Source organism: Hemiscyllium ocellatum, chromosome 3, assembly GCF_020745735.1.
Source record: "Hemiscyllium ocellatum isolate sHemOce1 chromosome 3, sHemOce1.pat.X.cur, whole genome shotgun sequence".
In the NCBI taxonomy this organism is placed as follows: Eukaryota; Metazoa; Chordata; class Chondrichthyes; order Orectolobiformes; family Hemiscylliidae; genus Hemiscyllium; species Hemiscyllium ocellatum.
In genome coordinates this window covers 75,602,118-75,621,102 of record NC_083403.1, presented here as the reverse complement: position 1 = coordinate 75,621,102, position 18,985 = coordinate 75,602,118, and positions in this window count along the sequence as shown.

Sequence of the window (18,985 nt, the reverse complement as noted above, 5' to 3'; positions counted from 1 at the left end):
CCCTGAAAGATCAGCAAGGGCAGCCTTTGTGTGGAGCCACAGAAAATGGGGGAGGTACTAAGTGAATATTTAGCATCAGTATTTACTGTGGAAAAGGATATGGAAGATATAGACTGTAGGGAAGTAGATGGTAACATCTTGCAAAATGTCCATATTACAGAGGAGGAAGTGCTAGATGTCTTGAAACGGTTAAAGGTGGATAAATCCCCAGGACCTGATCAGGTGTACCCTAGAACTCTGTGGGAAGCTAGAGAAGTGATTGTGGGCCTCTTGTTGAGATATTTGTATCATCGATAGTCACAGGTGAGGTGCCGGAAGACTGGAGGTTGGTAAATGTGGTGCCACTGCTTAAGAAGGGCAGTAAAGACAAGCCAGGGAACTATAGACCAGTGAGCCTGACCTCAGTGGTGGGCAATTTGTTGGAGGGAATCCTGAGGGACAGGATATACATGTATTTGGAAAGGCAAGGACTGATTCTGGATAGTCAACATGGCTTTGTGCATGGGAAATCATACCTCACAAACTTGATTGAGTTTTTTGAAGAAGTAACAAAGAAGATTGATGAGGGCAGAGAGGTAGATGTGATCTATGTGGACTTCAGTAAGACGTTCGACAAGGTTCCCCATGGGAGACTAATTAGCAAGGTTAGATTTCATGGAATACAGGGAGAACTAGCCATTTGGATACAGAACTGGCTCAAAGATAGAAAACAGAGGGTGGTGGTGGAGGGTTGTTTTTCAAACTGGAGGCCTGTGACCAGTGGAGTGCCACAAGAATCGGTGCTGGACCGTCTACTTTTTGTCATTTACATAAATGATTTGGATGCAAGGATAAGAGGTACAGTTAGTAAGTTTGCAGATGACAGCAAAATTGGAGGTGTAGTGGACAGCGAAGAGGGTTACCTCAGATTACAACAGGATCTGGACTAGATGGGTTGAGAAGTGGCAGATGGAATTTAATTTAGATAAACGCAAAGTGCTGTATTTTGGGAAAGCAAATCTTAACAGGACTTATACACTTAATGGTAAGGTCCTAGGGAGTGTTGCTGAACAAAGAGACCTTGGAGTGCAGTTTCACAGCTCCTTCAAAGTGGAGTTGCAGGTAGGTAGGATAGTGAAGGCGGCATTTGGTATGCTTTCCTTTATTGGTCAGAGTATTGAGTACAGGAGTTGGGAGTAAAAAGTGAGGTCTGCAGATGCTGGAGATCAGAGCTGAAAATGTGTTGCTGCTTAAAGCACAGCAGCTCAGGCAGCATCCAAGGAACAGGAGTTGGGAGGTCAGGTTGTGGCTGTACAGGACATCGATTAAGCCACTGTTGGAATATTGCGTGCAATTCTGGTCTCCATCCTATCGGAAAGATGTTGAGAAACTTGAAAGGGTTCAGAAAAGATTTATCAGGATGTTGCCAGGGATGGTGGATTTGAGCTATAGAGAGAGGCTGAACAGGCTGGGGCTGTTTTCCCTGGAACGTTGGTGGCTGAGGGGTGACCTTATAGAGGTTTACAAAATTATGAGGGGCATGGATAGGATAGCTAGACAAAGTCTTTTCCCTGGTGTCGGGGAGTCCAGAACTAGAGGGCATAGGTTTAGGGTGAGAGGGGAAAGATATTGGGCAACTTTTTCACGCAGAGGGTGGTACGTATATGGAATGAGCTGCCAGTGGAAGCGGTAGAGGCTGGTACAATTGCAACATTTAAGAATCATTTGGATGGGTATATGAATAGGAAGGGTTTGGAGAGATATGAGCTGGGTGCTGGCAGGTGGGACTAGATTGGGTTGGGATATCTGGTCGGTGTGAACAGGTTGGACTGAGGGGTCTGTTTCCATGCTGTACATGTCTATGACTCTATAGCTCTATGAGATCCTAGAGTCTGTGAGCCATCGTCCTGCTTTCTGATTTAGTATGGTCTGTACCGGTGTGGGGTGCTGACTATTAAATTTCCCCCAAAAATAAGTTTCTGACTTTCTTCTACCAATAAGGCTGATGCTGTCACTGCCTGCACACACTCTGGCCAGTAATGTAGCTTTCCATTCTTTAATTAACAATGAATTAATGCTGTCATGTTTTAAATTAGCTATGAATCAATATGACAGGTCACTGAGAATGCATGAAGGAATTCTGCCAATTAATATTGATTCAGGCTAATACAATTGATTTATTATAAATATTAATTATTAATTATATATATTATTTAAATAAAATAATCATTGTCTGTAATTCAGGGTGGAAACGCAACAAGTGACTAAAACATTTTTAAAACTGTAATCTTCTGCTTTATCCTTCTTATTGCATCATTCTCTTCCCTTCTGTAGTTGATTTCCTTGCCTTTATTTTCATTTCAACCTCATTTAACCTATTTATCAATTTATGCTTGTCTAACTTTAAAGCCTGTTCCTAACTATACATTTTGGAATCTTACTTGTAAGTATATTTATATATTATAAATTCATTTATTCAGTATTTAATATTTAAAATGCGAAATGCATACAGTTCCCAACATTGAAATTCACTATAATTACCTGGTTTTAGTCCTTTAATTTAAATCCAAAATTAGTTTCCTTGCGTAGTCCTGACCAGTCATTGCTCAATTACAATGAAATAACGGGAGCTGCCTTAAAAATAAACTTCTAATGCATGAATAATGGCCCAATCCAAGGTCACAGATATTAACCATAGGATTTTTTTTTAACTGAACCTTCAACTGTCATTGAGGGAGGGGACTTTCTGAATAAAGCTACGGCTGGCACATCAAAATCACCAATGAACACATCAATCTTAAAATTAAGTGGAAACAAATGAGTCTAAAACACAAAAAAAGTTATGATGTTGTTTTCCTCTGTAGTAATCTGATCTGAAATCGCTTTTATGTAAGGATAAAAGAGATTAGTTAGAAACTGATAGTGAGACAGTTACGACCTGTTAAAAAGAACAGGAGTTAACATTTTATTTCATAATCACTGCAAAATCCTTAACCTTCAAAGGAATCATGTTAAATTTCCATAATAGAAATCAGATTCAAAACAGTCCCAGATCTCCAGCTCCAGGGAACAAAGCACAAACATTCAATCACCTACAAACAAATGTGCATTCAAACTGAATCACAAAGTGTTAAACTTTCTATTAGCTGTACAGTTCTTCTCTCTCTGTCTCACACACACACACACACACACACACACACACACACACACACACACACACACACACACACACACACACACACACACACACACCATATCTCACAAACTCTTTCTGAGCTTCCCACAACAATGCCTCTACAGGCTTCTTGCTTCACCCCTCTATCTTTTGAATATTTTCTGGATGTCTGGCCATGATTTAGTTACCAAGTGTACCCTCAGTAGCCCTTCAGCTATTAGCCCTTACAACACAAAGCATAATCTGATTCCTCCTGACTGAAAGGCTGTTATCCGTTGACATATAAATTCAAATATTTACAAACCCAGCCTTCGTCTGACCTGTACTTTGGCTAGAAGATGGAGGGACGAAGAGTGGATTCCTTAGTCCATACAAATCAACAATATTTAATCATCTTTTTCCTATCTTTTTCCTTTGTACAAGTATTATTTTTCCAATTCCACAGAGGTGGGACTAGATTGGATTGGGATATCTGGTTGGCATGGACGGGTTGGACCAAAAGGTCTATTTCTATGCTGTACATCTCTATGATTCTATGAGTCTATCCTGCCCAACGGACTTTCTGGAAGCATGTCTTCTGGGACTTCTTTACCATTTATCCCAGGTGCCTCATTTTTGCTTCCTTTGCCTCCCATAGTGGTCAACCCGCCAGTCCCTTAATTTGACAGGTATCACACTCACAGTCACCCAGGAAATTCTAACTCAAACCCCTGTCAAACTCAGGGGACTCTAACCCCAATCAAACCTAGGGGAAAATACCTCCCAAAGGACTTTCTGGAGGTATGTTGTCAGGAACCCCGCCTCCATTTCCATTTCTTTTTTCCACGGAGGCTTTTCTTTTACCCTCGGCACAGCCCATATTGAGTTACTCCGCTAGTCCCTTATTAACTAATAGAACTCAATCCCAGCCACCAAGGCAGTACTTAAACGTCAATTTTCTTACCTTGGTCCATGCATGGAGTGCCTGGCTCAATGTCTCCCTGTGCCTACCGTTCAAGTATTACCACTTAACTCTTTCCTGGTTCAGAATGATTCCCTGAATCAGGAGGGCCCCCCACAGTTGAAAAACATAGGACCGTTCTAAAAGGGAATGGGACACGTCTTCCCAGCCATCGACGGTGCCTACTCGGCCGGTGATGACAGGATCTCGGATAGGAGCCCCCAGTTGTGAGAAACGAAGCTCACTGTTCAATAATTTCAGTCCGAGTGAAAATTTGAAGCAGTCTTTATTCATACGGTTTTGCAAGCTGGATGACCACAAAGTAGGCACATCGATCAGGAGGTTACTTTACAATTTACACAGTTCAATTGAGTCTCCCGGGTACTCCCTTTTTACTTCATATCTGATAGTTGCATTGCTCTGTGCAGCTGCTCATCTAATTGGCTTACCACATCTGTCTGTGGCCTGTTGTTGGCGTGCAACCCCGCCTCCCCCCCACCTCCTTGATAGCTGATGTTGATGCAACGCTGGGTCTTATTTGGTTATCTGGTTCATACTAACTCCATATGTGCATGACAATTGCAACTGTCGTGTCAATACATCTGTCTCTACCAGTCGACCACCTCCCTTTTCGGTTTGTTATTTCTTGGTCTACACCCTCGTGATTCTGCCTTGCGATTTTTGCAGAAGCAAGATGCAGCTACTTGTAATTGTTTGTGCAAGCATATCTAGATTAACATACAACCCCACCCCCCCATGACTCAGCCTTGTGATTTTTGCAGAAACAATAACCTTCGCAAGCACCTCTCACATGGGGTAAACCCATTTTTGGCTTAGTGTTCCTATTAACATTTTTACGTGAAGTTGCTATGTTTTAGTTAATTGCAATGGCATTATTTCTAAACACATAGCATTGAAAGTCTATTTTGATATTTTTATGTGCATGTCCATATAATTAAACATTAAAAAAACTTTGTGTATAGAAGAAAAAGTATGTCTTCTTTATGAAACTTACATCAAACCTCTAACATAGAGAAAACATTGGAGATCCCCACCTTTTTATCGCAAATGCCAGTGCCCTACCTAAAATAAAAATCGTTTATAATATAGTTAAATGTTAACAGTACTGATTTCTCTACCAGGCACAGACAAAAGCTTCTGCACATATTAGACTGGAGTCGCAGGTCATAGTGACTGTCTTAAAAACCATTACAAATCATGCTCTAATGAGGAGCATGCCAGACACTGGAGACACTGTTTATGACCAACTTTGCTAATGTGCCAAACACTCTCTCAATCAAATATTTTGAGTAATGTGAACCACCCAAAATTGTTTTTACTGGGAAATTGTTCACATTGCAGTAATGCCAAGAGTAAAGGAGTATAAAATATGCATCGTCCATGTGCTGAACAAATGATAGAATATAATTGCATGGAGTCCAGAAAATGTTTGAAATCAACTGGATAAAGATGAGGCAGATGTTGAAGGAGTGTTTGATGTAATGGTGGAGCTCAGTTTGATATCAGAAACAATGCAAGTTAGGAATGTATAGGTTCCATTAATGAAACATGTAGGCAGTACCCTTCATAAAAGGCAGGCAGATTTTCAGGCTGCATTTCATGCTGTGAGCAGATCTTACTGCTCAGGAACATCATAAACCATTGTGTCCGAAACTATTTGTATTGACTTAAAATATTTCAAGATGATTTTGTTAGCAACCATCAGCAGTCACTCTGGTACATTGTGAGACACCAAGGCATCACAGAGGAGTCTATTATCATTTTCTTGCCCTTATACATGTCTACAGTTGTTGCATCAAGGCCAGCCTAGGCACCTTTGACCATTCAACATTTTTGCAGGAGTACAATACTCCCTCCAGTCCTGCTGGTTATTGATTTCATTGTGAAGATAGCAATGGTAGTGTAGACATTGTATCTTATGCTCGAAACGTCGAATTCTCTATCCCTGAGATGCTGCCTGGCCTGCTGTGCTTTGACCAGCAACACATTTGCAGCTCTCATGGCAACCCCACCAGTTGATGGGCCTGGATTTTACAGATGACACTGCCTTGCTGGCTAACGAATTACATATGGCCCAGGGCAGGACCTTGCATGAAGAGTAGAAACATCAAAATTGGTGAAAATCTGTGAGAACACCAAGACAGGAATAACTGGATGACAACAAACTCCCCATGTTTCCACCACCACTGTCAGAATCAGACAATGTATGTTAAATCCCTTCCTAGGAAGGAATGTCTCCAGAGAGAGTAAGGCAGAGATTGACCTCCACATGAGAATTGGCAAAGCAGCATGAGCCTTTCAGCAGCTCTCCGTGGTGTGAACATCCAACACCATCAACACTGGTCATGGAGCTGTGTTCCACATGTTCATTCTAGTACCAACTACAGTCTGTGGCAGTGCGACATGGTAAAGAACAGCAAAGTGTCAAATGAGTGTCAAATGAGCAAAGGTGCTACTTACATTGGATCCTGAGCATAACATGCAAAAACAACAGAGAAGTGCTAATGAGGACAGGATACTGTGAGACAGTGTGATAGAGAGACAACTGAAATCATTAGGGCATACATTTTACCTGCCAGAAATACCCTCTTCTAGAGTGCTTGTACAATGGTCACCACTAGTTTGAAGATAAAGCAAGTTCCACCAAAGAAGCATGAAGAGGCCATTTAAGGAGGGACCTTCAAAATCAGACAACTACCCTAGCTGTTTAAAAAAGGGTTGCAAAAGACAAGGGCCTGTGGTGGAGTCCTGCTGCCCATTATCCCACATGGGACGGAAGTAAGTAACGGCTTATTGGGTCAATAAAAATATATAGTGCTAGTGGCAATGCCCCTAGGGCATTAATTGAAGATTAAGACATCAAATTAATAGCATATTGTAAATGAATTATGCTAGAACATTAGCACTAATTATTAATATAACAAATAGGTGGCGGTCTTTGGACAATAGTTCATGAATATCGTAAAACAAGTTATATTTGCCTTCATATAGTTTTTATAAGCTCAATATCACTTCTTGCTAATGATTTTAAATCAATAGATTTGGAAGAATTTGTGTGGGTAGAGTTGAGGAACCGCAAAAGAAAAAGTATCCTGATGGGAATTGGGTACAGACCCCTGGCAGTAGTCAGGATTGGAGAAGAAAATACATCAGGAGATAGAAAATGCATGTAAGAATGTTACTATTGCAATAACCATAGGAAACTCCAACATGCAAAGTGGCTGGGAAATTCAAGTTGCTAGCGGATCTTAAATAAAGGAATTTATGGAATGTTTACAGTACTTTCTTTTAGAGTAAATTGTGGTGGAGTCCACTACGGAACAGACAGTTCCAGATTTGATTGTGTAATAAGGCAGATTTGATTAGGGAACTTAAGGTGAAGGAACCCCTAGGAGACAGTGACCATAATCTGATAGAATTCATCCTGGGAGTTTGAGAGGGAGAAGCTAGAATCAGGTATAACAATATTACAATGGAGTAAAGGTAATTACAAGTACATGAGAAAGGAGCTGGCCAAAGTTGACTGGAAGGGAAGCCTAGCAAGGAAAATGGTGGAGCAGTCATGACAGCAGGTAATTCTGGGGGTAATTCAGGAAGCAGAGCAGAAATTCATCCTAACAGGCAAAAATGGACATTAAACCACGGGAAAATGAGGGTGGAGAAGTGATAATGGGAAACAAAGGAATAATGAGGAACTGAATAGATACTCCACATTAGTGCTCGTGGTGGGAGATACCAGCACATACCAGAACTTCAAGAGAGTTAGGAAGCAGAGGTGAGTGTAGTGGCCATCACTAAGGAGAAGGTACTGGAGAAGCTGAAAGGTCTGAAGATGGATAACTCAACCAGATGAACTATACCTGAGAGTGCTGAAGGGGATGGCTGAAGAGATTCCAGAGACATTAGTGGTGATCTTTTAGGTTTCACTGGAAATTTATGCCCCTGTATTGTGCTTGTAAGTCTGAGTGTTCATAATTCAGACATTCGTAAATTTTGGATGCCCTGTAGTCAGCTGGATCTCCTGATGAGCAGCTCCAATCAGGACAGGACTTGACAGATCCAGGAGGTAAAGGGCCAGCAGGCCTATGATCAACCCAAAAAGCCCAAAGCTTTCCTTCTGAGATCTCCAATGTCCCTATCAAAGTCTCAGATTTTCTCTAATTCCATTGTCTCCAATTGCACAAATCCCATTGTCTGCTGTAGTGGTTGGTATATTGGGTCCAGGTCGATGTGTTTGTTGATGGAGTGTGGATGAATGCCATGCCTCTAGGAATCCCTGGCTAAACAGTCCCAGCCCACCTTCATGGATTAATGCTTAGTTCTCCTTCCACAGGATTTGCTCTCCCCTCCCCACATGATTACCACAGAATGGTTCCTTCCATCTCAGGGATGATTATGAAATTCCCAGTATTAACACACTCCTCCTGACATCAGAGTTTGGGGAAAAGAGAGACTATTGTTCAGTATGTTCTAATACATCTAGCTACATCCTGTGAAATCAGGCAATTGGAAGATGATCTCATAAGAGATGATGTTGTCTTAGGCATAAGAGATTCTGTTGTGAGAGCATGATTGCATAGAGTGGAGAGAAGTACTCTCAAGAAAACCATTGACGTGCCAGTTATCCGCTGGGCTGTATGACTGGGGGTACATTACAGTTGTGGCTTTACTGTGTTGACAGATGCTCCAGGCTAGATGATAATTCAAGGTTTGTGCGAAGATTTGTAGCTCGGGTGCTCGTTGTTGTGGTTCTGTTCGCCGAGCTGGAAGTTTTTGTTGCAAACGTTTCGTCCTCTGGCTAGGCGACATCATCAGTGCTTTGAAGCCTCCTGCGAAGTGCTTCTTTGATGTTTCTTCCGGTATTTATAGTGGTCTGTCCTTGCCGCTTCCGGTTGTCAGTTTCAGCTGTCCGCTGTAGTGGTTGGTATATTGGGTCCAGGTCGATGTGTTTGTTGATGGAGTTTGTGGATGAATGCCATGCCTCTAGGAATCCCTGGCTGTTCTCTGTCTGGCTTGCCCTATGATAGTGGTGTTGTCCCAGTTGAATTCATGTTGCTTGTTGTCTGTGTGTGTGGTTACTAGGGATAGCTGGTCGTGTCGTTTCGTGGCTAGTTGATGTTCATATATGCGGATTGTTAGCTGTCTTCCTGTTTGTCCTATATAGTGTTTTGTGCAGTCCTTGCATGGTATTTTGTACACTACTCTACTAGATGATAATATCAGATTGGGAAAGATGACAAATTATTTGGTGAACAGCTAACAATGTCAAGATCAGGATTCAAATTTGTAGATAAAAATCACAAAAGATAAGAATCATGTCCAGTGTGGGGAAATGGGTGCTGCAATTGCAGGAAGTTGAATCAGTTTGCATTGCATGAAGTTGTTGAGCTGGAAGTAGCAAAACAAGCCTATAAAAATGCTTTTTTGAAGAGATATAAGCTGATGAGGCTGATAAATCACTTTGCACCATCCAATCTGTTTGCAATATGAGATCTCAGGGTGCTAAATGGCTTGTGACTATTAGAATGATCACTGGAGAAGGACAGCATCAAGTGATAGCCAAGTGTCAGATAGAGACTGGTGCTTTTTGCAAAGCCACAAACTTCTGTAACGTGACTCAGAAATAAGCCCTTGAAAGTGAAGTTGAGACTTGACAATGAATAATAACCATGCCAAGAAGATAAATAAAGTGGAGAGCACAACACAATGAGACAAATGAAGATCTGGAGTTCCAGATCGTACAAGTTAAACAAAATCGACTCCTCTCAGCTAAAACAAATCTAAAACCTGGACTAGTAACCCTTAACACACCAGAAGAGATTTGCAATATTTTGCAGATCACGAAGCTAATAACTACAGAACAGATCCTAAAATATATTCACACAAGTCTTGGGTGTCTCCTTGGTGAATACAATGTGGAAGTAGATGAGAATGTGAGACCAATTCAGAGGAGACTTTCAACTGCCCTCAAGTCCAACCTGAAAGACAAGACTAAAGAACTGGTAAAGAAAGAAGTAATCAAGACAGTGACAAGACCTAAAGGCTGGATTAGTAGTATAGTGTCAGTGAAAAAGCCTGGGAAACTGAGAGTATGTATAAATGCAAGGAATCTCAATAAAGCAGTGAAGATGTTTCACTATCCCACACCAACCACTGAAGAATATTTTCCACAATTTGCCAAGGCAAAAGTCTTTACCAATATGTGAGGAATGGTTACTGGCAACTGACCTAGATGAAACCAATGGTATCTTACGCACATTCTAGATGTCAGTTGGGAGATACAGGAGACTGCACATGCAAACAGCATGTGATAATGATCTTTCCAGAGTGGAAGCTAGTTGGATTATTTTCCAGGCATTGTATGTGCTGAAATAATGGAAAAAACATTTCACACCCTGATCAGAATCTCATGTGACTGCTAGTGAGTGCTTGCCTGATGAACCTGAAGCTGAATGATAAAGAGATGCAATTAATGATACCCAAAAATGAAATAGGTAGGTCACCTACTGGCAAGAAAAAGACTTCATCCTGATGAAGGGCTTTGGTCCAAATCATCGATCTTCCTGCTTCTCGAATGCTGTCTGACCTGCTGTACTTCTCTAGCATTATCTAATCTTCATCCAGAATATGTCAAAGTGAGGGCTGTAGAGAAACACAGTAACTAACAAATGCAAAAACAGTGAAACAATTTGTTCAATAGAATCATAGAATCATAGAGATGTACATAATGGAAACAGACCCTTCATTCCAACTCCTGCTAAGTTAATCCAGTCCCATTTGCCAGCATTTGACCTATATCCCTCTAAACCCTTCTTGTTCATTTGCCTATCCAGATGCCTTTTAAATGTTGTAATTATACCAGCTGCCAAAACCCACCTCCTCTGGCAGCTCATTCCATACACGCACCACCTTCTGTATGAAAGGTTTGTCCCCTACGTCCACTTTAAATCTTTCTCCTCTCAACGTAAATCTGTGCCCTCTGATACTTGAACTATTTAGCAAACATCCTACCTGATTTGTCATCAGAGTGAGAACTTTAATGCAAGATCACTGGTAAGGATATATATTTGCATTATGGCCCAAAGCATGAAGCAGCTATTAATTAAATTAAACAACTCGTGATGACAATGCTAGTGCTGATAGCAATGATGAAGTCACCTTGCAGTGTGATAGCAATGAGATAGTGCTTGGAGAAATCTTCATTCAGCCAGGACAACTAATAACATTGATACCAAAGGCATTAGTGCAAACTGAATATCATTGCACTCCAGTCAAGAAATAATGCTGGCTATTATCTTTGCTGATGAACATTTATTTATAATACCTGTTTAGAAGAGAAAAAAAAATACACCACTTCAAAACATCTCCCCAACTGTTTCTATGTGCTCCAACGCATCTGCAAACTATGCTATTTTGTTTGCACAGATACCACCTAGACATGACAGAAAATTAAAGGAAACTGTTTTACATTCCTGACTGCTGTTGAGAGCAGAACTCCCCATGGAAAAACGTTGAAGATATTAGGGCTGAGTGCAAAAACCTATAGCTCAACATGCTCTGGGAGTAATCAGCTTAATACAGACACTGCATTTGAAAGACAATCTCAATTCAAATAGGCTATACAATAAGATGCTGGATTAGTGGTGCTGGAAGAGCACAGCAGTTCAGGTAGCATCCAAGGCGCAGCGAAATCAACGTTTCAGGCAAAAGCCCTTCCTTAGGAATAAAGGCAGTGAGCCTGAAGTGTGGAGAGATAAGCTAAAGGAGGGTGGAGATGGGGAGAAAGTAGCATAGAGTACAATGGGAGAGTGGGGGAGGGGATGAAGGTGATAGGTCAGGGAGGAGAGGGTGGAGTGGATAGATGGTTTCACAACATGGTTGAAGAACTTCAGGGCAGAGGAAATGACCTGGGAGTTGCAGTGGGAGAGGGACTCCCTGAGATTCTTGTAGAGAGAGAGGAGGAAATCTTCTTCAAGGCAAGCATCCTTTAGATGCACAAAGTAAATAGAGTCATGAGGCCTATAGCAAGAAGAAAAGGGATGCTGAGGTACATCCATGTTAGTCATAAGGACTGAGTCTTGTCTGAGATGGGTAAGATAAGTGATTCACAAATATAAGCAATGTGATTAAGCACATCAGCTGGTGCAGTTTTGTAACAGATACCAAACAGAGCAAGCAAAAGAACCACTTATGATGTATAGCATATTAGACTGACAATGGATCAAGTTTGAAGCAGACCTTTTCAATTTGCCAGATTATATTATTATCATTAATCTGACAACTGTAAACTAGTCCAGCTGAGGTCACCAACGACCAATGAGATTGAAGTGTATCTGAAAACAAATGTCTGTCATTATGGCCTGCCAGACATTGAGGTCAATGACAATGGTCCTCAATTCATAGGTGAAGAATTCAGCCACTTCATAAATGATTGTGAAATTCACCATACACCATGTCCACATTATCCCTAGTCAGATGCAAAGGCTGAAATGGCAGTCAAAAATCATCAAAGTTATCACAAAACAATTGAGGAAAGCTAGCACAATTTTGTACAAGGCAACCTTTGTGTGGGGAAATATACCCACTGAAGGCACAGAAAGTAGTCCAGTCCAAAGACTAATGTTACACTGCCCCCAAAAAAATTTGAACCAGATGTAGTAATAGGCATTAGTGACAAAATCAAAAATAAATAACAAAAAGTCGAATTCCAGATTGATAAAAGTCCCAAGTCAATGCGATATTGAGCACTGGGAGCCAGAGAGCAAATGTTCAAAACTTTTGACAAATCCCAGCCTGCAAGGCAACTTCTGACCTGTGTAGAGCAATTGTCACCTTCATTGTGTGCAGCAGTTGTGAACACCCCAGATATATCATCACAACACAAATACATACATACGTTTTCCATGCTTTCACTCCAACAAGAACAGGACATTATTCCACCATCTGCACAAACTAGAAAATTATCAGCAGTTTCAGAGATCTACTATTTCCCAGTGGCTCAATAGTTAGCACTGCTGCCTCACAGCACCAGGGACTTTTGTTTGATTCCAACATTGGGTGACTGTGTGTGTGGAGTTTGTATGTCCTCCCTGTGTGTGCATGGGTTACTGCTAAGTGCTCCAGTTTCTTCCCACACTCCAACGATGTTCAAGTTAGATGGATTGGCCATATTAAATTGCTCATAGTGTGTAGGGGTGTGTAGATTAGCTGCATTAGCCATGGGAAGTGCAGGGCTACAGGGATAGATTAAGGGAATGTATCTAGGTGGAATGCTCTATGGAGGGTTGATGTGAACTTGTTGAGCCGAATGGCCTGTTTCCACACTGTGGAGATCGTATGACAGAAATGGATCAACAACAGCAGTTACCATGGCAACAGTACTCATTATGAGAATGGGCCTCCTTGTAGAAGGAACATCACCCTTGTAATAAGCATACACCACAGTAACAGACAATGACAACAGCCAGGAGAAAGTGAGGTCTGCAGATGCTGGAGATCAGAGCTGAAAATGTGTTGCTGGAAAAGCGCAGCAGGTCAGGCAGCATCCAAGGAGCAGGAGATTCAACGTTTCGGGCATAAGCCCTTCTTCAGGAATCAGAAATCTTCAGGAATCCCATTCCTGAAGAAGGGCTTATGCCCGAAACGTCGAATCTCCTGCTCCTTGGATGCTGCCTGACCTGCTGCACTTTTCCAGCAATGACAACAGCCACAAAACCATTATGTGTGATTTAAAGATCATATCTGGAATGTACAGCTAAAGACTGATGAAAATGGAACTGAAAAGTTCACAAAATACTTCCTAATGAATGGAAACTTTCACATTGGCCATGTCTATTGGGTAACTTGCATAACTTGTAACTACAAATGATACTGCATGCATCTGTTTGATTTTTGTTCCCCTGAAAAGGGAGGAATATAATTATACTTGATGCCCTGGTTGGTCAGGTGGCCTCCACTTCTGCTGGAAAATGCCTTTGTGTGCAGTTGATAGCAGTCAATAAGCATACATCACTTCTAACAGTCAGGTTTTCAGACAAGGAACTGATTTGTGGTGTTTCACATAAACACACCACAGCATGCAGAGAGATTCCTGACTTTCAGCTTCCCCTTATTTTTCTGACCCCTTCTCCCCTGGGAGGTTAGGTGAGCAAAAATCCAGTCCTGAAATTTTTTGATTTAATTCTGATTTGATGTTGTGCCAATTTACAAACAAGCAATCTGCTTTTAAAAAGAAAGATGCTTCTCTGTACTTTTGCAAATTGCACACTAAATGGGGGGAGTTCAAAATATAACGGTCTAAATAGAATCCATACTCACTTCTTCAAATAAATGTAGTTATACAGATATTGTACATCTGTACTTAATATTTAAGCACTCAAATTTATTACGATATATGGCTATCTTTGCACATGCATTATACATTATACTCAACCAATTTTATTGTTGGATTACAGTTTACTGACTTAATCTTGCAACATGCAAAACTTTTCAAAGAGAAACGTGGAATTTCTTGCACATTATAAATAATCCGATATATTTAACAATGAGGGTGGTCGGTGGCAAGATTGATTTGTGCTTTATGCTGCACTGGAGACAGATTAATAGACTCCTTGGCAGATGAGTCGCCCTGAGAACGCTGTCAAGTGATACCCAAAGTGTTTGCAAGCACTTGCCTGATCTGTGCTGAATAGGAGCAAAGTGGGAGGGGGTTGCAAAGTTGGTGGTAAGAGTTTGGCTCGACGTGCAGAAAGGCCATTGAGTATGCGTGCCTCTCCCTAAATTACATACGATACTGTTAATGATCTAGCTATTGTGCTGGGGTGCCTAAAGGCAAGGCTATGGAATATTCATACAGGTGTCTCCAACTGCTGCTGGAAAGCTGTTCCTAAACACAAGATCTTTTTACAGTAAGGCAATGAATCAAAAGCAGATAGCTATGTTTTGAGAAAAAGCAAAAAACTTCAACTTTTTAAAAAATAATACTTGATAGAGCTGTTTCAATGGTGTGAGGTTATAATTGCAGTATGAAACAAATAATATGCAAGCTATTTTCACTCTTTTTATTAAAGAGTGCATGTTGCTTGTTGTTTTAATAATTGCAATATACAGTCAATGTAAAATGATTGTTGAGTTGGTGCATGTGTAGGGTCTTACGATCTTATACTCCACAACCACCCTGATGAAGGAGCAGCTAGTGTGCTTCCAAATAAACCCATTGGACTATAATCTGGTGTTGTGAGATTTTTAACTTTGTACACCCCAGTCCAACACCAGCTCCTCCAAATCATGCTTAAGCAGGGGGCTACGTTTTTGAGATGCTGGTACAAATTCAAGCTAGCCAGTAGTAATTGAATCTATCTCTGACTCCTACATAGAATGAGCTGAGACACATTCTAAACACAATTTGGATGTGGGAATGACCCATGGCAGAGACTGAACCCTGAGATTCTGAGATGGTGCACAGAAGGTTCTGATGCAAGACATTGACACGTGGAAAAGTGCTACTATTCACAGATGAATCAGCTCGCCATCCAGCCGACAACTGTGAAGCTGGTCCAGCAGATAATCTGAGGACCTGAATGTAGTGCCAGAGGTTCAAGGCCTCAAGCAAGTGGTCAAAATCAGTGATTGTATTTTCAGGTGACCCATCCCACCAAATGTACCATTAGCCCTTGATCACTGCTCAAATTACCATGCTGCTATCACTCAACTTTCAATAATCTCCACCAAGGCTCATACCAAATAGGCATATGCACTATTTCACCTTCACATCCTTAGTGGTGTTGCAAACCACACATCCATACCTCACAGCTCATGCATTGCCAACTACTCAAGCATAACAGTCACATCCAAAAACACTTTGCAATACTCTCACTGACATGCTTGAGGCAACAGCAGTTAACTGATGGGGATGGGAGGGAGGGTTAGGCATAGACGTTTTCCCTTATTTTCATGAACAAAGCTTAATATCATTGCAATAACCATGCCTTACACCAGAGAGAGTGGTGGAATTAACACCAGTGAAGATAACAGTCTGTACATATCTAATCCTCCTTCTCACATTCCACCTTCCTTTCATCCCACAATCTCTTCTGCCTCACAATCTCCAGAAGCTGTAAACCTGCACCTCTTGCTTTCGTCATACTCCACTCACCACTACCTTTGCCTTGCATGCTTATTTAAGATGTCTAACACTGTCATTGGGCTAGGATCTACTATTACTTTGATTTTCATTTGATTTATTATTGTCACATGTACTGAGATGTGAAAAGTATTGTGTTGTGTGCTAACCAAACAAATCATACCTTGCATAAGTACATCAGGGTAATAGAACAGAATGCAGAATATAGTGTTACAGCTACAAAGAAAGTGCACAGAAAGATCAACATATATGAGAGAGCCATACATAAGTCTGATAAATGCAAGGAAGAAGCTACTCCTGAATCTGTTGGTACGTGTTTTAAAACTTTTGTATCTTCTGGCCAATGGAAGAGGGTAGAAAAGGGTGTAACCGGGATGGGAGGGGCCTTTGATTATGTTGGCACTTCTCCAAGGCAGCAGGAAGTATACATGGAGTCAATGGAAAGAAAGCTGCTTTTCGTGAAGGACTGGGTTATGTCCACAACTCTCTCTAATTTCTTGCGGTCTTGGGCAGATCAGTTGTCAAACCAATCATTGATGCAACAAGATAGGATGCTTTCCATGGTGCATCTGTAAAAATCTATAATTTAGTTGATAACCAGTAGGGTCTGCATAATGTGATAACTAACAACTAGGGTCTAGGGTGAGAGACAGGCACTGGTATCAATTAGTCACAAGGCATAGTTGCACGAGAGATCTGCCGCAGAGGAATCAGTTGAGAACTTCAATGGAGATGCCAACAGAAAATGGCTGTTATTACAAAAATCTAGCTTGTAGTTTACATGTTTTAATTTAAAGCTTGTAGTTTTAGGCATTAAAATTTAATTGTAGAAAATTGGGGCATCTGATTTAGAAACTGATAAGCTCCCCTGAGTAAACATGATTTGAATAAAATTGGTGTTTATTATGTGAAAACATTGAACTGTGTGGATTTAAGGTGTCAACAGTTAAAAAGATGCTATCACAAACAGCAGGGTATTTGCTGTTAATTTGTAATGGTGCCATTAAGTTTGGGAAGCATTGTCCTGTGATCATTAGAAAAGGATTATTCATATGTGTTACAAATCAAAGAGTTCTGTTGATTAATTTGTGGAATCATCCAAAAGCATGCGACTGGCAAGAACTGTAACAAATACTACATTGGACAAACAGGCAGAAAACTAGCGACCAGGATACATGAACACCAACTAGCCACAAAATGACATGACCCTCTCTCACTAGTATCCTTACATACAGATGAGGAAGGGCACCACTTTGACTGGGACAACACATCCATTCAAGGACAAGCCAAACAGAGACACGCACGAGAATTCCTAGAAGCATGGCATTTCAACCGGAACTTAAACATAAAAATAGACAGTGGGCCACACCACCAGTGCTTTATTCAGAGGCTCACTGAAGATGTTACTGAGTATGGTGACGAAACATCTGAAAACAAAACCTTCCAGCTCAGTGAGAAAAGCTCCATCCAGAACCTCAATCTGAGCTACAAATCTTCTCAAAACTCGCTTACATTAATAGTGTTTACTTTGTTTAATTTCTTTTCACATCTACAGTAAGGTTTGATTTTGTTTAAAAACATGAAATGCTATCATGATTCCTACTAAGCTAACCAATGTTGGCCTGCCTGGTATCTGCCAACCAAACATTGAGGAACAGGAATTCCTTTAAACTTGCAGACGTCTCAGATTTGATGTACAATGCTTGAAAAGCAACATGCATATAATCAGTGGTAAGAGAGTGCCTACAATTTGTTCCAAGCTGTGTTTGTAAGACCCAGTTCATGTAAGGAATAGGAGCTGGAATAGACTATACAGCCTGCACCCTTGTTCAGTATGATCACAGCTGATCAAAAGTTCAATTCTTTTATTGCCTGCTCCGCATAACCCTTGATTCCTTGAGAGACCAAAAATATGTCCATCTCAGTCTTAAATATATTCAGAGCCAACATTCTGGGGTATAAAAATTTCAAAGATTCCCAACCTTTGAGTGAAGAGATCTCTCCTCATCTTAGCCCAAAACGATCAACCACTTACGTTAGAAATGTGATCCTGTCTTCTCCCCTATCCAGGGGAAACAATGGTAAATTGCTTTGTTTTTTGTTCTGAATGTGGTGGCAGGCAGAAAAAGGGGTGGGAATCCCCCCACCCTCCCACCAACCCCCTCCGGCCCCCACCATTGCTTGAACAGAAAAGTTCACCAGATTTTAAGGAGTTACTTGGTGGCTTTTTGCAAGGATCACTTCCTAGGTCAGCAACATGCCATTCCATCTGAAGCTGCAAGTCAATTAGACCATTGTCAGCCACTTTGGCAGTTTAATGGCACTGGCACCAAATGGATCTTATGGTTTTGTACTTGTGTCCATTCCATTGCTTACACTTGCAAATGGTTTGTCCAGTACAGTTTGTGAAATGTGTGCACACTCTGCAGACACTGTTTTGGAAACAAAATATTACTCAAAACACCTTAATAAAAACCCAAGCACTGGGGAGCTGAATTGCGTGACCAAGATCTTTTTGTGTAAAAAGTGAGGTCTGCAGATGCTGGAGATCAGAGCTGAAAATGTGTTGCTGGTTAAAGCGCAGCAGGTCAGGCAGCATCCAAGGAACAGGAAATTCGACATTTCGGCAAAAGCCCTTCATCAGGAATGAGGAAAGTGTGTCCAGCAGGCTAAGATAAAAGGTAGGGAGGAGGGACTTGGGGGAGGGGCGATGGAGATGTGATAGGTG